At 42.0% G+C, this 27,251-nt stretch overlaps 1 pseudogene; it reads left to right on the top strand.

Moving 5' to 3' along the window:
* LOC148789868 (uncharacterized) overlaps positions 1 to 15,331 on the top strand; it is a 70,956-nt pseudogene extending 55,625 nt beyond the window's left edge.
* The last annotated feature ends 11,920 nt before the right edge of the window (positions 15,332 to 27,251 follow it).

Raw genomic sequence — 27,251 nt, 5'->3', positions numbered from 1 at the left:
ATAGAGTCGAAGACCCAGTATGTATGAAGCTTCTCCAAGATCTTTCATGGAGAACTGCTGTGATAGCCATACCTTGACCGAAGTCAACATTCCTACATCATTCCCAATGAGTAGGATATCGTCCACATACAAGACTAAAAAGGTGATCTTATCCCCACTGGATTTCCTGTAAACACAGGGCTCATCCGGATTCTGCTCAAAGTCAAACGTTTTGACTGCAGAATCAAAACGGATGTTCCAACTCCTAGAAGCCTGCTTAAGTCCATATATGGATCTATTAAGTTTACATACCATGTGTTCCTGACCAGCAGCAATGAAGCCTTGCGGCTGCTGCATGTAGATATCTTCACTAAGATCTCCATTCAGGAACGCCGTTTTGACATCCATTTGCCAAATCTCGTAATCATGGTACGCTGCTACAGCTAGCAGGATCCTAATGGATTTAAGCATGGCCACCGGTGAAAAGGTTTCCTCATAGTCGATGCCTTCTTTCTGAGTATACCCTTTCGCCACCAAACGAGCTTTAAAGGTCTCAATCCTGCCATTGGGGCCCTTCTTCCTCTTGTAGATCCATTTGCAACCAATTGCTTTTACCCCGGAGGGCGGATCCACTAGAGTCCAGACTCCATTGGTCTCCATTGAGTCCATCTCGGCTCTCATGGCCCCCACCCACTTCTGGGAGTCTATGTCTAACATAGCTTCCGCGTAAGACACGGGATCCTCTTCACTAGTCAAAGCTTCCACCAGGTAACTATCCTGGTCATAACCATATCGGACTGGTGGTCTGGATACCCGGGTGGACCTTCTAGGTTGGTCATTACCTGGAACTTGTGGGTCATCTCCCACTGCTCCTGAGCTCTCCTCATCAAGAACTATTTCCTGACGATGGGTGTCCAGGATGTAATCGGATTCTAAGAATCGGGCGTTTCGACTGCAGAACACTTTCTGCTCACTTGGGTCATAGAATAGATAACCCACCGAATCCTTTGGGTAGCCTATAAACAGGCAACGGCTGGTTTTAGATTCCAACTTGTCCGCACTTGTTCTTTTAACGTGTGCAGGACAACCCCAAATCTTCAAGTGTCTCACACTTGGCTTCCTTCCGGTCCAAAGCTCATATGGAGTTTTCGGAACTGATTTGGTTGGAACCCTATTCAGCACGTAGATAGCAGTCTCTAATGCGTATCCCCAAAAGGATGTGGGTAATTCTGAGCGTACGAGAAGTGACCGGACCATGTCTAATAAGGTCCTATTTCTCCTCTCTGAAACACCGTTGAGTTGAGGTGTAGCAGGAGGAGCCAGTTGTGACACTATCCCATTGGCCTTTAAGTAGTCCCTGAATTCGTCAGAGAGATACTCGCCACCTCGATCTGATCGAAGGGCCTTAATTTCTCTCCCTAACTGTTTCTCGACTTCCTGTCTGAACTCTTTGAACTTTTCAAATGATTCAGACTTATGTCTCATTAGGTACACGTAACCATATCGTGAAAAATCATCTGTAAAGGTGATGAAGTACACGTGTTGATTCCGTGTCCTAACACTCAGGGGACCACATACATCAGTATGTATTAGGTCAAGTGTGCCTGCACATCTTTCAGGCTTACCGCCAAATGGCCGCTTAGTCATCTTACCTTGGAGGCAAGGTTCACAAGTGGGAAGATTTTCTACGGTTAGAAAATCCAAAGGACCATCCTTTACCAGTCTTGTGATTCGGTCGACACCGATGTGGCCAAGTCGGTAATGCCAGAGGCACGTGAGATTTACTGTATCACGAGTCCTTTTCTTGGGATTTTCGACCGACGTAGTTTCGGTTAAGTTAGTTTCCAAAGAAGGATGCAGAACATAGAGACCGTTCTCTAGCTCCCCGCATGCGATGAATTTATTATTCCGTTTAACAGTAATCATATTACTAAAGTAAACAGTATATCCATCAGCACACAATTTTGAAACAGAAATTAAATTCCTTCTCAAGTTCTGTACATAAAGACAATCTTTAAGTACAAGGACTCCTTCTTTAAAAACTAATTCTACGGTTCCTATTGCCGCAGCTGCAACACTTGCAGTTGTTCCCAAGAATAGTGTCACTTCACCTTCACTCAGCCTTCTGCTAACTTTGAACCCCTGCAGTGAGTTACACGCATGAGTTGAAGCCCCGGAGTCAACACACCAGGACACAGAAGTAACTAACATATTAGTTTCTATGACACAAGTTTCGATATTACCTTTCTTAGATTCCAGGTAGGTAGGACAGTTCCTCTTCCAGTGGCCGGTCTGCTTGCAGAAGTGACAGACATCAGATGCCTTGTTCTTCTTCTGCTTCTTGGGTTTGGTAGTCTTCTTCTGGGGCTTCTTTGCCTTTCTCTTTCTCTTGCCCGATTTGTTAGCTTCAGCAAGCATAACCACAGGCTCATCCTTCTTGAGTAAATCCTCGGCCCTCTGCAACATATTGCTGAGTTCCTGGACGCTGACATTCAGCTTATTCATATTGTAGTTCATAGTGAACGCTTTGAAGGAGGAGGGCAAAGAATTTAGGATGGCATCCACTTGCGTGCCAAGATCTAGCCCGGATCCAAGAGCTTCAAGTTCGTTGATGTATCCCATCATCCGAAGACAATGGTCATGAACTTTCTGCCCTTTGGTCATCTGCGCGGTCATGAACAATTTCAGGACCTTCTGTCGAGTAGAACGGTTCTGCTCCTCATACATTGTCCTTAGACTGTCCAATATGTCCTTGGCAAGTTCGATCTGATCGAACTGCCTCTGTATTGAGTTGTCTAATGAGGCAATGATGAAGCAGCGGGCTAGGGAGTTCTTATCCTCCCAATCTTGGTAGTCCCTCCTACGGGCCTCAGAAGCCCTATCACCCGGACGTTCCGGGGCAGGATTTTTCACTACCTTGTCTAACTTTTCAGAAGTTAGGACCAGCATAAGATTTCTGTACCAGTCGGCATAGTTTGGGCCCTTAAGCTTGTTATCGTCTAGAAGCTTTGCAAATTGACCGTTTGCCATTTTCTGATAAAACAGCAAAATCATTAGTCCACAACCTTAGTTTGATTCATGTTTACCTACATAGATATGGCTTTTAATCTATGTTCCATTCCCATTTGTTCATCTCTGAGATTTCCCTCCTATCTCAGTGACGGAGACGACGAAATGTCTCTGGAAATGTGGGAAATCACATGGGGTGCGTGAAGCCAACTGTTTCAGCTGCATAACCCCACCACCTTTCTGTGACGGATCATATCCACTCATCAAATGAGTTTCCCTTTGGCCTCTGTCAGACAAGGTTCAGAGCCGTTTTCAGGTAAACCCTTCTGTCAGTGAGTGCACACCCATCATATTCAGGTTACGCCAAGGTACCGTGAGAGAGTTCCCATTTTCTGGTGAAGCCCCTCCCACATCGGTCTATGACGCCCCTATCATCTTATGAAACACTCTAACAGATCCAACAGCAAATGGATAGCCCAATTTTATGGTGCGTTTCCTCATTACTGATGGACCCATCATTGTGCTAATGACGGAAGGCCTTTAGAGAGTCCATCATATGGATCTCCCTATCACTTGCATTCATATTTGCTGGAGGGAACAAAATTACGGCCTAGTTCTAATTTAGGTCAAACCAAAGTGGCTCCCACTGACTTTCATAAAGTCAGATTTCTGGTGGGCCTTCATCGGCTAGGGGTTCCGTACGCATCCCTTTTCAGGGTTGTGGGGCCCACCAGGCAAAGAGGGGGGTCATCCAATGACCTTCAGGGACACCATGGCAATGATGTGCATTCAGCCATGGTGTGCGCAAGAGCCACTAACGAGTCATCACGGGCCAAGTACTTATGGCCCATGGTCGCAGCACATCAAGCATCCAAACATCACATGTAATGGAGGAATTGATCCAATCAATTAATTGCTGTAAAGCCCATTCAACGGCCCATTTAAAAACCAAGTCATTAACGATTAATGTCCACTAGGTGTATGGGCTGAATCGCAGATAGCAGTTCGGCCCATACAGCTTATCTCACAATAATGGGCTTTTGCAGTTTTAACCCTTTAAAACTGGGCTTTACAGGTGGGCCGAATTAATCCCTGTAATTGAACATCAGATTTGGAACAAAAGTGTGAGACAGTTGGACTGAGAACAGCCCCTTTCGAAACCCAGATTTGGTCCAAACACTCAGGGGACCACATACATCAGTATGTATTAGGTCAAGTGTGCCTGTACATCTTTCAGGCTTACCGTCAAATGGCCGTTTCGTCATCTTGCCTTGTAGGCAAGGCTCACAGGTGGGAAGATCTTCTACAGCTAGAAAATCCAAAGGACCATCCTTTACCAACCTTGTCATTCGGTCAACACCGATGTGGCCAAGTCGGTAATGCCACAGACACGTGGGATTAATTGTATCACGGGCTCTCTTCTTGGGGTTTTCAACCGATGTAGTTTCGGTTATGTTAGTTTCTAGAGAAGGACGTAGAACATAGAGACCGTTCTCCAGTTCCCCGTATGCGATGAATCTGTTATTTCTTTTAATAGTAATCGTATTACTAAAGAAGACAGAATAACCATCTGCACACAGTTTTGAGACAGAAATCAAATTTCTTCTTAAATTTTGTACGTAAAGACAATCTTTCAGTACAATTATTCCTTCTCTAAAAAATAGTTCCACGGTTCCTATGGCCGCGGCTGCAACAGTTGCAGTAGTCCCCAAGTAATGTGTGACTTCTCCTTCACTCGGCCTTCTGCTTACCTTGAACCCCTGCAGTGAGTTACATGCATGAGTTGAAGCCCCGGAGTCAATACACCAGGACGCAAAAGCTACCAACAAATTGGTTTCTATAACACAAGTTTCGAAATTACCTTTCTTGGATTCCAGGTAGGCAGGAAAATTCCTTTTCCAGTGGCCGGTCTTCTTGCAAAATTGATAGGCATCTGATGCCTTGTCCTTCGTCTGTTTCTTGGGTTTGGCAGCCTTTTTCTGGGGCTTTCTCTTCGCCTTCCTTTTCTTGCCCGATTTGCCAGTTTCAACAAGCATGGCAATGGGCTCATTCTTTTTAATCAATTCTTCGGCCCTCTGCAACATATTGCTGAGTTCCTGCAAGCTGACGTTCAGCTTGTTCATGTTATAATTCATGATGAATGGATTAAAGGATGGAGGCAGAGAGTTGAGAATAGCATCGATCTGAGTTACCAAATCCAGCCCGGATCCAAGATCCTCCAGTTCGTTGATATAGCCCATCATCCGGAGACAATGGTCGTGAACTTGTTGGCCCTTGGTCATCTGCGCGGTCATGAACTGTTTCAAGACCTTCTGCCGAGTAGAACGATTCTGCTCTTCGTACATTGTCCTAAGACTGTCCAACACGTCCTTAGCAAGTTCGATATGATCAAACTGCCTCTGAATTGGATTGTCTAAGGAGGCAATGATATAACACCGGGCAAGGGAGTTTTTCTCCTCCCATTCTTGATAGTCTCTCCTTCGGGCCTCAGAAGCCCTATCTCCCGGACGCTCCGGGGCAGGATTCTTTGCCACTTTATCAAGTTTTTAAGAAGCAAGGACCAGCATAAGGTTTCTATACCAGTCAGCATAGTTTGGGCCCTTCAACTTGTTGTCATCAAGTAGCTTTGCAAAAGATCCGTTTGCCATTTTCTGATAAAAGAGCAAACATCAGTCCACGACCTTATTCGATTCATGTTCATTTCATAGATATGGATTTTAATCTACGATCCATTTCCATTTATTCATCTCTGAGATTTCCCGCCTTTCTCAGTGACGGAGACTACGGGTTGTCCCTGGAAATGTGGGAAATCACATAGGGTGCATGAAGCCAACTGTTTCAGCTGCATAACCCCACCACCTTTCTGTGAAGGATCATATCCACTCATCATATGAGTTTTCCCTTTGGCCTCTGTCAGACAAGGTTCAGAGCCGTTTTCAGGTAAACCTTTCTGTCCAGTGAGTGCTTACCCATCATATTCGTGAACGCCAAGGTACCGTGAGAGAGTTCCCATTTTCTGGTGAAGCCCCTCCCACATCGGTCTATGACGCCCCTATCATCTTATGAAACACTTAGACAAGCCCAACAGCAAATGGATAATTACGCCTTTCTCAGTGACGGAGACTACGGGTTGTCCCTGGAAATGTGGGAAATCACATAGGGTGCATGAAGCCAACTGTTTCAGCTGCATAACCCCACCACCTTTCTGTGAAGGATCATATCCACTCATCATATGAGTTTTCCCTTTGGCCTCTGTCAGACAAGGTTCAGAGCCGTTTTCAGGTAAACCTTTCTGTCCAGTGAGTGCTTACCCATCATATTCGTGAACGCCAAGGTACCGTGAGAGAGTTCCCATTTTCTGGTGAAGCCCCTCCCACATCGGTCTATGACGCCCCTATCATCTTATGAAACACTTAGACAAGCCCCTCCCACTTCCTCATTACTGAAGGACCCATCTTCGTGCTAATGATGGAAGGCCTTTAGAGAGTTCATCATATGAATCTCCCTATCACATGCACTCATATTATCTGGAGGGAACAGATAATTACGCCCTAGTTTTATCTTTAGGTCAAACCAAAGTGGCTCCCACTGACTTTCATAAAGCCAGATTTTGGTGGGCCTAAATCGGCTAGGGTTCCGCATGAGACCTCATGATGAGGTGTGGGGCCCACCACAGAGGGAGGTCATCCAATGACCAAAAGGGACACCATGGCAATGATGTGCATTCAGCCATGGTGTGCGAAAGAGCCACTGTCGATTGAGCATGGGCCAAGTACTTATGGCCCATGTACGTAGCACATCACACATCCATACATCACATGCAGGGATAAATTGATCCAATCAATTAATTATCTGTAAAGCCCATTTTAAATCCATAATATTAACCATTAACATTATCTAGGTATATGGGCCGAACGGTTCAACCCATATAGCTTTAAGGGTTAAGTGGGCTTTTAGCAATTTTAACTGTTTAAAACTGGGCCTTTGCTGGTTGGGCCGAATTAACCATTCAATTAAATATCAATCCTTAGGCCCATTAGTGGGAAAATTAGGGCTGACTTTCAGCCTTGATTAAACCCTAGATTTGGTCCAAACAGTTTGAACCAGTCTTGGTCCGAATGGGTCTAGGGTTTGATTTTTAATTAAATCTATAATTCAAGAAAATAATCTGAAATTAATTACTGATAAAAGAAAAACAACAATCAGTAAATCAGGGCTGTTCGCACAATCCATCCTGCAAAACAGAGGTTAGATCACAGAATGCAGTTTCATAAACTGCAAATCGTAGATAGCGATTCTCCCATTTGCGAAATCTTCTTCTCTGCGAATTCTCCCTTTCTGTGCCGCCATCTTCGATCCAAAATAAAATAAAATAGAAATCCTATTTCTATTAATTATTACATCAGATCGAATGCCTATACATTGAGTCTAAAAATAAAAAAAAATTATTTACAGACCAAATGTAATAAATAAATCAGGAAACTGCAAATCTTGCAGGTTCCCTGCGCAAACCAAGATTTCGATCTCCTCTTGTACGAACCGCCCATAAATCAAGAAAATCATAAAGAACAATTCTAAATAATAATCAGATTTATATAAAATTAATTTCAGATTATTCGCCCATTAATTTTGGGAACAAAATTTCCCAAAACCCATATATGCGCAAATCGGGTAGAACACCTTCTGCCCATTTGCGCAGGTTCAGAACTGAAACAAACTGGTTCAAGATTTGAACCTGGCTCTGATACCACTGAAGGGATGAGAGATCCATCCTATTGACGCCCAAAGATTGCGGAATAAGGGGCGAATTTCAAAAATTTTTCTCTCCCTTCAACTGGGAATCGTATTCCCTATTTAGAAAATCATATTTTCAATGATCAATCTTGAACCATAAACTGAACCAGATCTGAACCAAAAGGAGTGGGAGAGGATTATACCTGATACGGAGAAATACTTTCTCCCAATGGAGGTGTTCACGCCCAAGGAAGGATCCAAAATCTGCTCCCACTGAAGATGGCGCAGTGCAGGGTGGAGCAGAATCAGCAACGTTCTTCAAAAGAACTTGATCCTTCGTAAGGATCAACTGGACGACTTGAGTATAGCTCCAACCAATCTTTTCCCTAAAAGATTGAAATCAAGATCCAATCTTGATTGCTCCCAAGATTTGGAGATCGAACTGAAGGAATGGCAAAGGCAGGAAGGTGGCGGCAGGAGAGAATTCGCAGTATGCAGGAAATCTCTCAATCTCTCTTTCTTTAAGAGAAGAATGCTGTTGATGTTGTTGTGTAGTAGGCTGCCGCCCCCTTCCCCTTTTATAATCTCAAAAGGGATCAGCTCCTAATCAGATTAGGAGCTGCTAATCCAAATCATATTTGGGTTAGAAGTCCCTTAGTGATAAGGGATAATCCTTATCTTATCTGCAAAGCAGATCAGCTATCTCCTAATCTAATTAGGAGGTTTCCAGATCTAAATCTTATTTAGATCTTGGACTCTTTGAGTGGATAGGGTCTAAGCCCAATCCTTTTAGCTGACCCACTTCAGAATTCGCCCCCTTTAAATGACTGATCAAATCAGCCCAGTTCGAAATGGGCTTAAGGCCCATTAAGGTTATGTACTCAAAAACCTTCCAAATTGCTGCCCAGTTGGGCTTCCTTGTATGGCGTGGGACCCAAGCATTGATCTACACATCAGCCACATGGGTTCAGCCTAGCCTTTGTTACAAGGCCTGGCCGAATGCACTGTTGAAGACAGTGTACCCCCTGAAACCCATCGAATGAGCTCTATGGGCCCAACACTTACACTAAGTGGTCCCTGGGCCAAGCCACCTTGTAACACCCAGGGACTATGGGCAGATGCAAGATTAGCCCATCAGGCATTATCCTCACTGGTCTTACACTTATCCTCTCAGCTCATAATGATCATACACTGCCCGACAAGAGAGGACCTCTCCCTCGGCTGCAAGGAACAGTGTTGCACTCTCCACTTATATGGATCCCGGGAATTAAAACCTTCTTGCAAACATTTTAGAAACCATATATATACTTTTATATCTTATATAAAATATATTTTGCAAAACAAATCTCAACGGTTGAAATCGGTTGCCGGCAGTCTTGGTTTCCATCAGAGAGAGTGCATCCCCGATCATTACCTTTGTCCGACAAAGGGGCTGATCCTGTTACTATGATCACCCACTCAGATGAATTCTCGGACTGTCCCAACATACCCAGGTTTTGACCCCCGCTAAGGATCTCACTGATTGGTACATCAAAGACAGCCCAATCCGACACCTAGTGTAGTATCATAATTGAGTCTAGGGGTCAGGTGTAACTTCCCAGTTTTGCCCATCAATCTCCAAGGTCCAGGGCAATACTGGAAATCTGGTCCAGTTCAAAGATTCAATTAATCCTACACTGTATGTGCCTAGGGTCTCACCCTGGCAGCTGAGACAGGCCACCCCAACCGATTTGGTGGCACCACAGTGTCAGCCTTGTCAGGATAGGTCTCCCCAGACCGACCCACTGGCTGTGAACATTTTAAACTAACACGAGTCTCATTAAGTGTCCAGTTTAAGGGTATTACACAGAAACATACCAAGGGAACATGAATCAAATATGTATCTTTATTCATTTACAATAAACTCATAAAGTACATCATTCTGATTGAATCTAAGGTCATACAAAACTGTCTAACTGTTTTACTGCAAATTATATTATCCATTCGGCTAAGAGATTATTGTTTAGCTCCCTGTGGGATTCAACCTAGTACCACTTTTACTGCAAATATTTTATTGTGGGACTAGTATTAATTTTTAGGGCTTCAACAAACCCGTCAAAATTTTGGCGCCGTTGCCGGGGAGTAACGTTAATTTCTTAGCTATTACCTTCTTTGTTAACCTTCTTGTTTATGACTCGTGCTTCTCAACAAGGTGAAATTCAGTACAACCCCGAAATTGAGAGGACCACCCGTCGTTTAAGGAAGGAGGCGAAGCAAAGGAAGGATCGTTCACCTAAAAGGGTGAACTCAGATTTTGATCTACCCACTTGTGATTTTCCCATCTTCGAAGAAGTATAATGAATGGCTGACAGAGAGAGGACATTAAGGGAGTTGGCTGCACCAATGTCCTATACACACATGGGATAAAATGAATAGGATATTTTTAGATAAATATTTTCCTGCGTCCCGGGCTGCGAATATAAGAAAAGAAATATGTGGAGTTCGGCAATTTGGTGGTGAGACATTATATGAATATTGGGAAAGGTTTAAGCAACTTGTTGCTAGTTGTCCACACCACCAAATTCTTGAACAATTGTTAATCCAATACTTCTATGAAGGGCTTCAGCCCATGGGTAGAAGTATAGTCGATGCAGCCAGGGGAGGAGCTCTAGTGAAGCAGACACCTGAAGCGGCCAGGGAATTAATCTCCAATATGGCCAAAAATTCTCAGTAATTCGGTACAAGGACAGAAGGTACCATTAGAAGGGTTAACGAGGTAAGCCATGCAAATTTAGAAAACCAGATTTCTGATTTAACTTCTTTGGTTAAGCAGCTCACAGCAGGACAGTTACAAATTGTCAGGGTGTGTGGTATCTGTTCGATCCCTGGACTTCCTACGGACATGTGTCCACCATTACAAGATGGCCCGATGCAGAAATCGCAGCCCCAATTTTTCGATCCCTGGACATCCTAAGTCAATGCCGTGGGAGGATTCCCGGGGCACAGCAGAAATCGCAGCCCCAATTTTTCAATCGACAGCCCCAGTTTTCAACACCCATCACAGTGCAAGGCCAACCCCCGAATTCAGGTATGTCTTTGGATGATATAGTTAAGGCTCTCGCTACTAATACTCAGCAATTTTAGCAGGAAACGAGAGCTAGCATTCAGAATTTGGGGAACCAAATTAGCCAACTTGCCACTTCCATCAGCAAGTTGGAGGCGCAGAACTCTAGGAAACTACCCTCACAAATGGTAGTTAATCTGAAAGAGAATGCAAGTGCGGTGGTGTTGAGAAGCGGAAGAGAGTTGCAGTCCCAACCAAGTTCACCAACGAAGGCAGCCAAAGAAGAGGAAGGACAAGGGTCAAACTACAACCCCTTTGAGATAAAATCGGACCCCCCTCTCCCTAAGGTTACTAATGTTGTACCACCTTTTCCTAGCAGGTTGGCAAGTTCAAAGAAAGAGGAATATGAACAAGAAGTATTAGAAACCATTAGGAAGGTGGAGATCAACATTCCCTTTCTAGATGCAATAAAACAAATCCCTAAATATGCAAAATTTTTGAAAGAGTTATGCACTAACAAGAGGAGGCTAAGAATTGATGAAAAGGTAAGAGTGGGAGAGAACGTTTCAGCCGTGATCAAGAGGACCCTGCCAGAAAAGCGTGCTGATCCAGGTATGTTTACCCTACCCTGTGTGATTGGCAATAAACGAATCGAGCGTGCCATGCTGGACTTAGGTGCATCTATTAATGTCATGCCATACTCGATTTACTGTGCATTGAGACTAGGTCCTTTAAAAGAGACTAGAGTTGTTATTCAATTGGCTAATCGTTCTAATGCATACCCAGAAGGGATTGTTGAGGATGTATTAGTGCAGGTTAACGATTTGATCTTTCCAGCTGATTTTTACATCCTGAAGATGGAAGAAGACACAGCCACAAGTTCAGCCCCACTTATATTAGGTCAGCCATTCATGAAAACGGCCAAGACCAAAATAGATGTAGACGAGGCTACCCTCTCCGTCGAGTTTGACGGAGAGATTGTAAAATTTAATATTTTTGATGCAATGAAATATCCTAGTGAGTGTCATTCGATCTGCTCTATTGATACTATCGATTCGATTGTGCAGGAAGTCTTTGGAGAGGAGGACTTGGACGATGAGCTGGAATATAAGGCACAATCAGACAGGGAGGAGGAGATCGATGCATCCTATGATACTCCGGAACCTGAATAGGAGGTAAGTACTTCTGATGTTCAATCAAAGGTTTCTCACACAAGGCTGCTGAAGGGATGAGAGATCCATCCTATGGACACAGAAAAGATTGCGGAATAAGGGGCGAATTTCAAAAATTTTTCTCTCCCTTCAACTGGGAATCGTATTCCCCATTTAGAAAAACATATTTTCAATGATCAATTCTGAACCATAAACTGAACCAGATCTGAACCAAAAAGGAGTGGGAAGGATTATACCTGATACGGAGAAGTAATATCTCCCAACGAAGGTGTTCACACCGAAGGAAGGATCCAAAGACTGCTCCCACTAACGATGGCACAGTGCAGGTGGAGCAGAATCAGCAGTGTTCTTCGCAAGAATCAGCAAGATGGTACGTGAGCACAACTTCCTTTCAATCCTTTCTCAAAGGACTGATGTCAAGATCCAATCTTGACTTCTCCCACAAGTGGAGATCGAACTGGCAAATAGGGCGGCAAGAATAGGGAGGCGGCAAGAGAGTATTTGCAGGGAGCAGAATTCTCTCTTCTTGATTTCAGCACTAAAGGAAACCTGATGATCTGTGTGTTTTTTAGGTTGCCGCCCCCTTCTTTTATAGTCTTAAAGGGATCAGCTCCTAATGAGATTAGGAGTTGCTAATCCAAATCACATTTGGGTTAGAAGTCCCTTTAAGTGATAAGAGATAATCCTTATCTTATCTGGAGATCAGATCAGCCATCTCCTAATCTGATTAGGAGGTTTCCAGATCTAAATCTTATTTAGATCTTGGACTCTCTAAGTGGATAGGGTCTAAGCCCAATCCTATTAACTGATCCACGTTAGATTTCGCCCCTTTATTAACTAAAGAAACAGCCCAGTTCGAAATGGGCTTTAGGCCCATTAAGCTTATGTGCTCACTTAACCCTCTTAACTGCTGCCTAGTTGGGCTTCCTTGTATGGCGTGGGACCCAAGCATTGATCTACACACCAGCCACATGGGTTCAGCCCAGCCTTTGTTACAAGGCATGGCCGAATACACTGTTAAAGACAGTGCACCCCCTGAAACCCATCAAATGGGCTCTACGGGCCCAACACTTACCCTAAGAGGTCCCTGGGCCAAGCCACCTTGTAACACCCTGGGACTGTGGGCAGATGCAAGATTAGCCCATCAGGTATTATCGTCAATGGTCTTACACTTAACCTCTCAGCCCATAATGATCATACACTGCCCGACAAGAGAGGACCTCTCCCTCGGCTGCAAGGAACAGTGTTGCACTCTCCACTCATATGGATCCCGGGAATTAAAACCTTTTGCAAACTTTTTAGAAACCATATATATATACTTTTATATCTTATATAAAATATATTTTGCAAAACAAATCTCAATGGTTGAAATCGGCTGCCGGCAGTCTTGGTTTCCATTAGTGAGAGTGCATCCCTGATCATTACCTTTGTCCGACAAAGGGGCTGATCCTGTCACTATGATCACCCACTCAGATGAATTCTCGGACTGTCCCAACATACCCAGGTTTTGACCCCCGCTAAGGATCTCACTGATTGGTACATCAAAGATAGCCCAATCCGGCACCTAGTGCAGTATCATAATCGAGTCTAGGGGTCGGGTGTAACTTTCCAGTTTTGCCCATCAATCTCCAAGGTCCAGGGCAATACTGGAAATCTGGTCCAGTTAAATGATTCAATTAATCCTACACTGTATGTGCCTAGGGTCTCACCCTAGCAGCTGAGACAGGCCACCCCAACCGATTTGGTGGCACCACAGTGTCAGCCTTGTCAGGACAGGTCTCCCCAGACCGACCCACTGGCTGTGAACATTCTAAACTAACACGAGTCTCATTAAGTGTCCAGTTTAAGGGTATTACACAGAAACATACCAAGGGAACATGAATCAAATATGTATCTTTATTTATTTACAATAAACTCATAAAGTACATCATTCTGATTGAAGCTAAGGGCATACAAAACTGTCTAACAGCTGCTGCCCTCTATTTTGCAGGCTCTGGAGCTGGAACTAAAGAACCTACCTAATCACCTAAAATATGCCTACTTGGGCAAAAAAGAGACACTGCCTGTGATCATTGCAAAAGGGTTGACTGAGGAGCAAGAGGAGAGACTCATCGAAGTCCTAAAGGACCATAAGGAGGCGATTGGCTGGACCCTAGCTGACATAAAAGGGGTCAGCCCCTCGATTTGCATGCATAGGATCCATTTGGAAGATGATGCCAAACCGGTTAGAGAACCACGAAAAAAACTCAACCCGATAATGAAAGAGGTAGTAATGAAAGAGGTGCTTAAATTATTAGATGAAGGGATAATTTATCCAATTTCAGACAGCAAATGGTAAGTCCTATTCATGTTGTGCCTAAGAAAACTGGGATGACTGTAGTAAAAAATAAAAATAATGAACTAATTCCCATGAGGGTACAAGGTGGCAAGCGAATGGTAATAGATTTTCGAAAACTCAACTTGGCCACTCGAAAGGACCATTTTCCCCTACCCTTCATTGATCAGATGCTAGAGAGGCTGGCAGGTAAGGCTTTCTTCTGTTTTCTCATTGGATTCTTTGGGTATTATCAGATTGTTATTGCGCAGGAGGACCAAGAGAAAACGACATTCACTTGTCCATTCGGCACCTTCGCCTACAGACGAATGCCCTTTGGTTTGTGTAATGCTCCGGGCACTTTTCAAAGATGCATTATGAGCATATTTTCTGATTTTATTGAAAAATGCATTGAAGTGTTCATGGATGATTTTACTGTTAAAGGTGATTCGTTTGATGACTGCTTGAATAGTTTAAGTAAAATTCTGAATAGGTGTGTGGAAACAAATCTTGTCTTAAACTATGAAAAATGTCATTTTATGGTGAAGGAGGTTATTGTGTTGGGACATGTAGTTTCAGACAGAGGAATAGAAGTCGACAAGGCAAGAATTGATTTGATTGTGAGTTTACCTTACCCTACAAATGTTAGGGAGGTTCGCTCTTTTCTTGGACATGCAGGCTTTTATCATAGGTTCATCAAAGATTTTTCAAAAATTGCCCTGCCATTGTCCAGTTTGCTACAAAAAGATGTGCCTTTCGATTTTGATGATGAGTGCAAGGAAGCATTTAACAAGCTTAAAAATTTATTAACCATTGCACCCATCATTCAACCACCTGATTGGAACTTGCCTTTTGAGATCATGACGGATGCAAGCAATTATGCAGTAGGGGCTGATCTAGGGCAGCGAATAAATGGGAAGAGCCATGTCATTCACTATACTTCCAAAACGTTGAATGCTGCACAGAGCAATTACACAACCACTGAAAAAGAGGTATTAGCTATTGTGTTTGCTTTAGACAAATTTAGGTGATATTTGCTTGGCTCTAAAGTGATTGTTTTTTCTGACCATGCAGCTTTGAGATACCTACTAGCAAAGAAGGAGTCAAAACCGAGGCTGATAAGGTGGATACTCTTGCTCCAAGAGTTCGATCTAGAAATCAAGGATCGAAGGGGAGCTGAGAATTCGGTGGCTGATCACCTAAGTAGGTTGGTGAAAGATGAGGACTCCTCTCCCATCTATGAGTTGTTTCCTAATGAGCATGTCGGGTTTGTCGAAGCCCTCAAAATTAGTACTAGTCCCACAATAAAATATTTGTAGTGAAAGTGGTACTAGGTCGAATCCCATAGGGAGCAAATCAGTAATCTCTTAGCCGAATGGATAAAGTAATTGTGTGGGAAAATTTAATAACTAAAATTAAAAGAATAACAAACTAAACAAACAAGAGAAAATTAGTCTTATCGAATTCTGGTTCAAGGGTTCGGGTTGAATCGATTGGCCATCGATCCTAGGTACATTTCAGCATACTTGCAATTCAAGCATTTAACCTTAGATTTATTAGGATAGCCATAATAAACCTTGTGTTTTCCTAATTCAGTTGACCAAACCTAGCATTCGATCAACACTTATCACCACTCAACTGGGTACGATAGCGTTCCATGTTAAACAATGATAGCATTAAGATTTGTGAAAACAGTTAAACCAAAATAACAATAATTGAGATAGCTGCAATTACTAAATTTAGTTCCATCGATTCCTTTAGGTTGAACCATGTTAAAACATTGGTCAAAGGCTGTCACGAACAATTGACACAAAAAAATATCAACCTAATTGCTACTTGTACCATTATTCGTGACAATTATGGATCACCGAAATCATGGATAGCGATAGGAATATCAACCTTAATTCAGTTTGTCAAACTAATTAACATCAACATCCAAAAAAATCAGCACAAGAATCAATTAATACTTGAATTAAAAAGCAAGAAAGTAAATTAACTACAGAACCTCACAATGACACAATCGAACCTCCCCCCTTGAACCAGAAAAAGAAGCTTAGCTGTTCATGATCTGCGCAATCTCCATGCTTTTCTTCTCCATAGCCGAACTGCCTTTTTGAGTTTCTTGGTCTTCTTGATGATCTCTTGGATCTGAGAGTGAGTGATGCTAGAGCTGGTTCGCCCCCCTCTTTATATAGCCAAAGGAGAGGGCTGTTTTCCAACTCCTTCTAGGAGATCACCTTATCTTTAGGGAGTCTTGATCTTCTTTGAACTAATCATATCCTATTTCTTATCTAATGATCTAATCTCAATCTTCTTATCTCTCTAGGATTACATTCAAGACTTTAGATCTGATAAGACTCTATCCTTGGAGATTATATTCGAAATTCAGACTCTTAACTCTTGAATTCGAGTTGGGCAGCTTTAAAACTTGGACTGCATCAAGGTACTTCTGCGAATTGGGCTTAAGTTGTGAAATGGGCCTGGCTGCGAACTTGCTCCGACTTCGGGCTCATTTTCGTACTCGATTCGGGCCGAATCTATCAAAACCCAGAACATAAAAGTTGTGGACCTTCCTTTCATCTTTTTAATGCTTCTTGAATTGTCCAATTCGGAGTCCGGAATTGAGTGTTAGGCCCAGATTACTGATTGTCGCTGAAACTGTGCAAAATCACCCGATTTGCCCTGTTTTCTTCCAATTGCCTTCTTTATTGCCCTGAATCAAAATACAAGAGTAATGAGTCCATTTAAGTGCTAAATAAATATAAAAGAGTGAATATTAGAGGATAGAAATAGGGTTCTTTTTGGTCTCATCAAATCCCCCCACACTTAAACTTTGACCATCCTCGGGCAAGGCAAAAACTCAAGTAACACATAAGAGACTAACTATTGATTTTCAATCTTTCTTTTTCTCTACATGAGGCCTGGTTCATTTCATGCTTTAGTTCAGACTTGGTAACCTTTCCCTTTTCATCTCTTTCTTCCCTTTTTCTTGTCCAAGAGTGATCGCAAATCACCATTCCTCATGGTCCCAAGTTAAATCTATAGTCAAGGAGACAAGCCTTCCAGGGCTGAAACTCCTTGGACTACACGGGTGCTCATTGCTTTTAACAAACCAATTCAGCCAGATGCAATTACTTTTCTTTGAATCAAAACAAGGTGTGCTTATTGCCATAAGCTTTCTATGTATCACATCTCCACCACTTAATGTGAATTCCTAGGATCTGAAGGTGTGAATGGGGTTGGGGTTCTAGGGTGAGTCCATTTTATGCTCCATCCCACCCTTGCCTTCTTTTCAAGATGTGAGTGCATTTTTTGCTCCATCTCACACTTGCTTTCATTTGTAGATGTGAGTGCATTTTATGCTCCATCTCACACTTGTTTTTGTTTCTAGATGTGAGTGCATTTTATGCTCCATCACACACATGCTTTCATTTCTGGATGTGAGTGCATTTTATGCTCCATCTCACACTTGTTTTTGTTTCTAGATGTGAGTGCATTTTATGCTCCATCTCACATTAGTCACGATTTTAGTTTCAAACTGCCCCTCTTTTTTTTTTCACAAGAATCACAGGGTTTCATCGCCTGATCCATGAATTCATTGATCGTGGTCTCTATATGCCTAACACAGCAAGTTCTAGAATAATCAACCCATGTTTGATAGATAATTATGTGAAAATCAATCAAACCCTTATGCATCTTGCCTATTGATCGATTAAAATCATGAGGTACCATATGCAGCCAAGAAAGATTCAGTTAGTCATGCTTGCATCCTATCTTATCTATTCAGCCTAAGCACATGATTCCTGATAAGTTGAAATCGTTCAAGAATAAGTTTCCGGGAGCAGAAATTTCAAGAAGGTAAGGTATCCCAAATTTCCATCAGATTTCCCTAATCCCCCCACACTTAAGTTATACATTGTCCCCAATGTATGTGATTATGCATAAAGTAGAAGGATTTGGGGGTACTTCTCTATTTGTCTTGTTGGGTTCCTGCTAAACACAAAAATCAAAACCAAACAAAATAACAAAATTAACTAAACACAATGGGTTGCCTTCCACAAGCGCAATTGTTTAACATCGTTATGCTCGACGTTCTCCCTTGCTACCCTAACTCTCGTGGTTGCAGCCTCCGGTGTGCTCCCCTTCCATCCATCATGGACGGGTTCAAATCTGGAATAGGGGCCTTCGTATCCAATTGTGCACTCGATTCTAACTCCTCTTTTTCAAAAATTTCCTGCACAGTTGGATCAAAAGTGTCAACCGAATAGATCGAATGGTCTTCAATTGGCTTCTTCATAGCTTCAAAAATATTAAATTTAACAGTCTCTCCATCCCATTCGACGGAGAGGGTACCCTCATCCACATCTATTTTGGTCTTGGTCGTTTTCATGAATGGCTTGCCTAATAGAAGTGGGGCTGAACCTTCGATCGTGTTCTCCTTCATCTTCAGAATGTAAAAATCAGCTGGGAAAATTAAATTGTTAACCTGCACCATTACATTCTCAACAATTCCTTCTGGGTAGGCGTTAGAACGATCAGCTAATTGGATAACAACTTTAGTTTCCTTTAAAGGACCTAATCTCAAAGCATAGTAAATCGAGTATGGCAGGACATTGATAGATGCACCTAAGTCTAGCATGGCATGCTCGATTTGCTTATTGCCAATCACACAAGGTAGGGTGAACAAACCTGGATCAACATGTTTTTCTGGTAAGGTCCTCTTGATCACAGCTGAAATGTTCTCTCCAACTCCTACCTTAATGGGGCTTTCGTTTGAGTCCTATATCTCCTCTTCTTCTTGTCTTTTATCCACCTTCCTTGGTGAGGTGGGTTCTACCTGCAGTTCCTTCCCGCTTCTCAGCACCACTGCACTTACATTCTCCTTGGGGTTGACTACCGTTTGTGATGGTAGTTTCCCGGATCTCTGCGCCTCCAACTTGCCAATGGAAGTGGCAAGTTGGCTGATTTGATTCCCCAAATTCTGAATCCTGGCTCTTGTTTCCTGCTGAAATTGCTGAGTATTAGTAGCTAGAGCCTTAACCATATCTTCTAATGACGTACCTGAATTCGGGGGTTGGCCTTGCGCTGTGATGGGTGTTGAAAACTCGGGCTGTCGACTGAAAAAATGGGGCTGGTATTGCTGCTGTCCTCCTTGGTTCCCGTAGCTTAGGTTTGGGTGATCTCTCCAGCCCGGATTATAATAATTGAAGTAGGGATCATACTTTCGTTGGGGCTGGCCCGGGAATCCTCCTATGGCACTCACTTGCTGAATCGACCCATCCTGTAGTGATGGACACATGTTCGTAGGATGTCTAGGAATCGAACAGATACCACACACCCTGGCAGTTTGAAATTGTCCTACAGCGAGTTGTCTTACCAAAGCAACTAGGTCAGAAATCTGATTTTCTAAATTTACGTGGCTTACCTCATTAACCCTTCTAATGGTACCATCTGTCCTTGCACTGAAATGCTGTGAATTTTTGGCCATGTTGGAGATTAACTCCCTGGCCGCTTCAGGTGTCTTGTTCACCAAGGCTCCTCCACTGGCTGCATCGACCATACTTCTATCCATGGGCTGCAGCCCTTCGTAGAAGTATTGGATTAACAGTTGTTCGGGTATTTGGTGATGTGGACAGCTAGCAACAAGTTGTTTAAATCTTTCCCAATATTCATAAAGTGTCTCACTAGCAAATTGCCAAACTCCACATATTTCTTTTCTTATATTTGCAGCCCGGGATGCAGGAAAATATTTGTCCAAGAATATCCTATTCATCTCATCCCTTGTGCGTACTGAACTGGGAGGAAGAATATACAACCAATCCTTTGCTTTATCTCTTAAAGTAAATGGAAAGGCTATGAGTTTTACCTGGTCCTCGGTCATACCTTAGGGCTTCATGCTTGAACAGACGACATGGAATTCCTTTAGATGCTTATGAGGGTCCTCACCTAGAAAACCATGAAATATAGGCAATAGTTGAATCAAACCAGATTTGAGTTCAAAGGCTACCTCAAAAGTGGGATACGTTATGCATAAGGGTTGTTGGTTCATAATCGGTGCAGCCAATTCCCTTAATGTCCTCTCTCTGTCAGCCATTCTTTCTTCTTCTTCGAAGATGGGTAGATCACAAGCAGATAAATCACAATCTGAGTTCACCCTTTTAGGTGAACAATCCTTCCTTTGTTTTGCCTCCTTCCTTAAACGATGGGTGGTCCTCTCAATTTCGAGGTTGTACTTGAGTTCACCTCGTTGAGAAGCATGAGTCATAAAACAAGAAGGTTAACAAAAAGAAGGTAATAGCTAAGAAATTAAAGTTGCTCCCCGGAAACAACGCCAAAATTTTGACGGGTTTGTCGAAGCCCTCAAAATTAGTACTAGTCCCACAATAAAATATTTGTAGTGAAAGTGGTACTAGGTCGAATTCCACAGGGAGTAAATCAGTAATCTCTTAGCCAAATGGATAAAGTAATTGTGTGGGAAAATTTAATAACTAAAATTAAAAGATTAACAAACTAAACAAACAAGAGAAAATTAGTCTTACCGAATTTTGGTTCAAGGGTTCGGGTTGAATCGATTGGCCATCGATCCTAGGTACATTTCAGCCTTCTTGCAATTCAAGCATTTAACCGTAGATTTGTTAGGATAGCCATAATAAACCTTGTGTTTTCCTAATTCAGTTGACCAAACCTAGCATTCGATCAACACTTATCACCACTCAACTAGGTATGATAGCGTTCCATGTTAAATAATGATAGCATTAAGATTTGTGAAAATAGTTAAACCAAAATAGCTACAATTACTGAATTTTGTTCCATCGATTCCTTTAGGTTGAACCATGTTAAAACATTGGCCAAAGGCTGTCACGAACAATTGACCCAAAAAGATATCAACCTAATTGCTACTTGTACCATTATTCGTGACAATTACGGAACACCGAAATCATGGATAGTGATAGGAATATAAGTTTATCAAACTAATTAACATCAACATCCAATAAAAATCAACACAAGAATCAATGAATACTTGAATTAAAAAGCAAGAAAGTAAATTACCTATAGAACCTCACAATGACACAATCGAACCTCCCCCCTTGAACCAGAAAAAGAAGCTTAGCTGTTCATGATCTGCGCAATCTCCATGCTTTTCTTCTTCATAGCCGAACTGCCTTCTTGAGCTTCTTGGTCTTCTTGATGATCTCTTGGATCTGAGAGTGAGTGATGCTAGAGCTGGTTCACCCCCCTCTTTATAAAGCCAAAGAAGAGGGCTGTTTTCCAACTCCTAGGAGATCACCTTATCTTTAGGGAGTCTTGATCTTCTTTGAACTAATCCTATCCTATCTCTTATCTAATGATCTATTATCAATCTTCTTATCTCTCTAGGATTACATTCAAGACTTTAGATCTGATAAGACTCTATCCTTGGAGATTACATTCGAAATTCGGATTCTTAACTCTTGAATTCGAGTTGGGCTGCATCAAGGTACTTCTGCGAGTTGGGCTTAAGTTGTGAAATGGGCCTGGCTGCGAACTTGCTCCGACTTTGGGCTCGTTTTCATACTTGATGCGGGCTGAATCTATCAAAACCCAGAACATTAAAGTTGTGGGCCTTCCTTTCATTTTTTTAATTCTTCTTGAATTGTCCAATTTGGATTCCAGAATTGAGAGTTAGGCCCAGATTACTGACTGTCGCCGAAACTGTGCAAAATCACTCGATTTACCCTATTTTTTTCCAATTTCCTTCTTTATTGCCCTGAATTGAAATACAAGAGTAATGAGTCCATTTAAGTGCTAAATAAATATAAAAGAGTGAATATTAGATGATAGAAATAGGGGTCTTTTTGGTCTCATCAGAGCAGTTGATCCACATGAGAGGTATGACTTCATGGTATGCTGACATTGTGAATAACTTGGTCATGGGAATTTTGCCTAATGACCTTAGTAGATCCATAAAGAATAAAATCAGGTATGAGGCAAAATATTATGTATGGGACGAACCCTACGTATGGAAACTTTATTCTGACCAAATGATTAGGAGATGTGTCCCTGAGGAGCAGATATCGATTTTAAGGTTTTGTCATAATTATGCTTGTGGGGGCCATTTTGGGCCAAAGAGGACTGCTCGAAAAGTCTTGGATAGTGGGCTATATTGGGCCACCCTATTTAGAGATGCCTACTTGTTTTGTAAAAACTATGAAAATTGTCAACAAATAGGTACACTATCTCGCAGGAATGAGATGCCCCAAACCCCCATTCTTATATGTGAAATATTTGATGTTTGGGGCTTTGATTTCATGGGACCCTTTCCCCCCTCTTTTGGTTTTTCTTACATACTTTTGGCAGTCGATTATGTCTCAAAATGGGTGGAAGCCAAAGCCACCAAAACTGATGATTCTAAATGTGTTGTAGGGTTTATAATGTCTAACATCTTCAGTAGGTTTGGCATTCCTCGAGCCATCATAAGCGATCAAGGGACCCATTTTTGCAATAGAACAGTTGAAGCCTTGTTGAGAAGATATGGGGTGCATCACCGAATTGCCACTGCTTATCATCCCTAGACTAACGGGCAAGCTGAAATTTCCAATAGAGAGGTAAAGTCCATCTTGGAAAAGATGGTGAATCCAGGAAGGAAGGATTGGAACCTACGTCTAGATGATGTTCTCTAGGCATATCGGACAGCTTACAAGACCCCAATAGGTATGTCCCCTTACAAGTTAATTTTTGGCAAATCTTGCCACTTGCCGGTGGAAATTGAACATAGGGCCTATTGGGCAATCAAGCAATGCAACATGAATATGGAAGAAGCCGGGAAGGAAAGGAAGCTCCAGTTGCAAGAGCTGGAAGAGTTGCGGTTAGAGGCATACGAGAATTCAAGAATCTAAAAAGAAAAGACCAAATCGTTCCATGACAATGCACTCTTAAGAAAACAATTTAAAATTGGACAAAAGGTCTTATTGTATAATTCTCGACTTCAACTCATGCCAGGTAAGTTGCGTTCCAAGTGGATGGGTCCGTTTACTGTGACTAATGTTTTTCCCTATGGTGCAGTAGAGATCAAAAATCTTGACACAGGTAAGATCTTCTTGGTGAATGGACATCGATTGAAGTTGTTCCACGATGATGCAAATGTCCTCTCTATGGTAGACATCTCGTTGGACATTCCTCGGTATTCATTGGATTAAAGGAGCAAAAAGAGGACGTCGAGCATAACGACGTTAAACAATTGCACTTGTGGGAGGCAACCCATTGTGTTTAGTTAATTTTGTTATTTTGTTTGGTTTTGTTTTTTGTGTTTAGTAGGAACCCAACAAGACAAACAGGCAAGTACCCCCAAATCCTTCTACTTTGCATAATCACATACATTGGGGACAATTTATAACTTAAGTGTGGGGGGATTAGGGAAATCTGATGAAAATTTGGGATACCTTACCTTCTTGAAATTTCTACTCCCGGAAATTAGGGACCCCAACTGACTTGATGGCACCACAGTGTCAGCCTTGTCAGGATAGGTCTCCCTAGACCGACCCACTGGCTGTGAACATTCTAAACTAACACGAGTCTCATTAAGTGTCCAGTTTAAGGGTATTACACAGAAACATACCAAGGGAACATGAATCAAAATATGCACTTTTATTCATTTACAATAAACTCATAAAGTACATCATTCTGATTGAAGCTAAGGGCATACAAAACTGTCTAACAGGACTGGCCGAATTCACTGTAGGAGATAGTGGACCCCTGAGTCCATCACCATGGGCTCTTAATGGGCCCAACATTTACACTAAATGGTCATTGGGTCTAGCCACCTTATGAAAACCCAAGGACTGTGGGCAGATGCAAGATTAGCCTATCAAGCATTACTCTCAATGGTCTTAGACTTAACCTCTCAGCCCATAATGATCAAACACTGCCTGATAAGAGAGGACCTCTCCCTCGGCTACAAGGAACAGCTGCACTCTTTACTCATATGGATCCCGGGAATTAAAACCTTTTTGCAAACATTTTGAAATCAAAATATATATATATGTATATCTTTATATAAATATATTTTGCAAAAACAAATTTCAACGTTTGAAATCAACTACCGGCAGTTTAGGTTTCCATCAAAGAGAGTGCATTGCCCGATCATTTACTTTGTTTGACAAAGGGGATGATCCTATCACTATATTCACCCACTCATGTGAATTCTCAGACTGTCCCAACATACCCAGGTTTTGACCCCCTCTAAGTATCTCACTAATTGGCATATCAAAGATAGCCCAATCCGACACCTAGTGCAGTACTATAATCGAGTCTAGGGGTCAGGTGTAACATTCCAGTTTTGCCCATCTGTCTCCAAGGTCCCGGGCAATACTAGAATTTGGTCTGGTTCAAGGTTTCAAGAAAACCCACACTGCATGTACCTCAGGTCTCACCTTGGCAGCTGAGACAAGCCAACCCAACCAACTTGGCGGCACATCAGTGTCAGCCTTGGTAGGATAAATCTCCCCAGATCTATCTAACGACTATGATGATTCTAAACTAACACGAGTCTCATAAGTGTCCAGTTTAAGGGTATTACACAGAAACACACCACAATGACATGAATCAATTATGTACTTTATTCATTTATAATAAATGTCAAAAGATACATCAATCTGATTGGAGTTAAGGGCATTATTGTCTAATGCCCTAAGGTGATTGGTTAAGGTTTAAGGAGTGAGGTGTAAGGCTAGGATGCTGTCTATAGAGAGATCTAAGGGTATGAAGGGCTGCTAAGGCTTGGATGGTTGAGATTAGAAAGAGGTTGCAGTGAAAGGTGGGGATGGCTAGGAGATAAAGAGATGAGGGGGAGGTGCCTGGGGCTTCAAAGAGAGTTATTTTATAGGAATGGCGCCTATCTGGGTTTAGTAGATAGGAAGCGCTCTCCTGTGCTCAGTTTTTCATAGAAACACCCGATCTCTTAGTTGGAATTTGCACCAGCTTCCCAAAATCTGCAGGAAACTCTATAATTTTCCTAGTTTTTACTAAGAATTTGCATAGGGACCCTTAGAGGTCACAATATTGAATTTAACTAGAAAAATGGTGCAGATTATCTAGTCTAAGGTCTAAAATACCCCTGAAATGATGCTCTAAAGGCATCAAAATACAAAGTTATCACTGATAAAACCAAAGAATCCTTCCATGAACCTTAAAATCCCTTAACCTTACCATAACAAAAATCAAAGAAATGACTTAGAAATCAAATAAAAATTACTAAATATCAAGCAAAAACAAAAACAAGATAAGCTGAGAGGATTACCTCTCGAGTGTATCCTTGACAAACAATTTCCAACAACTAAGATGGACTCCAAAATGCATGTTGAAGGTGATCCTCGTTGGTAGTTCGATTCCAAGTGTTCTTGGATGGTAGGAAACATATATTTTAGAGTTGCTTATACTTATCTATGAGTTAGGAACGAGATTGGGAGAGCTAAAGTGATCTTGGCGCCTGTCAAAACCCTAGGATTTCCTAATGGGATTAGGAAATTCTCTTTAAGGCTATAAATAAGAGAGCAACGTGAACCTCCAAAGATACATTCGATGAATACAGAGAGAAGACAACACAGTTAGATTGCTCTTACCTTTTGCTCTATTTCTTCCGGCTCTTGCCGTCCCACCCTGTTCGATCTCCATTTCTTGGATTGGATCAAGATTAGATCTTGATATTGTTTCTTTTCAGAAGAAACAATCTAGAAGCTATGCTCACTGTCCTATTCGATTCTTGCTAAAGAATCACTAGTTCTTAGTGAAGAACTACATGCTGATCTTGCCTCACCCTAAGCTGTGTCATCTTCAGTGAAGGGAGGATTTGGTACCCTCTTTGGGTGTAAACACCTATGTTGGGAGGAGTATTCTTGCCTGGACTCCATATTAAGTATATCCCTCCCTTATTTTGGTTTCAGATTTGGTCTGGTTTGTTTACAAGAATGAACCTTGAAAATGTAGTCTTCTAAATTGGGAATAGGATTCCCAAGTGGGAGTAAAGAAATTTTTGAAATTTCGCCCAACCTTCCTATAGGGTTCGACCATCCATATGATGGATCTCCCATCCCTTCAGTGGTATCAGAGCCAGGTTCAAGTCTTGAACCAAAAGAGAACAGATCAGAATCTACGCAAATGGGCAGAAGGCGTTCTACTCGATTTGTGCAATTAACACTTTTTTCTGGGAATTGGTTCCCATATTATGGGCAGTTGATCTAGAAAATAAGACTTTATTATTCTCTGAAACTTATAGAATTGTTCTATGAATTTTTCTTGAATTTTTGGGCTGCACATGTGATGGAGATTGAATCTTTATGGTGCCAAGGTTGGCACACCCTGCGATTTCTATTCTATTCAATTCTGGTTTGTAAAAAATTTTTTATTTTAGACAAATTGTATAGGAATTTGATATGATGTAATAATAGAAAAATTAGGTTTTTCTATAGAAAAAATTAGGTTTTATTTTAGACAAGGTTGCTAAGGTTGTGCAGCACTGTACCTTGCAGCCGAAGGAGAGGTCCTTTCTTGTCGGATAGGGTTTGCTCATTATGGACTAAGAGGTTAAGTGTAAGACCATTGAGGGTTATACCTGATCGGCTCATCTTACATCTGCCCTAAGTCCTTGGGCCTTCATAAGATGGCTAGACCCAAGGACCATTTAGTGTAAATGTTGGCCCCATTAAGAGCCCATAGTGATGGACTCAGGGGTTCACTACATTCAGCAGTGAATTCGGCTAGGCCTTGTAACAGAGGCTAGGTTGAACCCATGTGGCTGATGTGTAGATCAATGATAGGGTCCCACGCCATACAAATAGAGGCAAGCTAGCCAGCATTAAAGAGGAAGTGAGCCTGAAAGCTTAATGTGCCTAAAAGCCCATTTCGAACTAGGTTAATTAGATTAATTAAATAGGGGTGGATCTGGGATTTGGATCAGCAGATAAGATAAGGGATTATCCTTATCCACTTAAACAGTCCAAATCCAAATAAGGATTTGGATCAAAGG

The sequence above is a fragment of the Nelumbo nucifera genome, chromosome 8 (assembly GCF_055504915.1).
Source record: "Nelumbo nucifera cultivar China Antique chromosome 8, China Antique-T2T, whole genome shotgun sequence".
Taxonomy (NCBI): Eukaryota; Viridiplantae; Streptophyta; class Magnoliopsida; order Proteales; family Nelumbonaceae; genus Nelumbo; species Nelumbo nucifera.
Note: the sequence above shows the minus strand (reverse complement) of the source record. Positions and strands in the feature narration are given on the sequence as shown.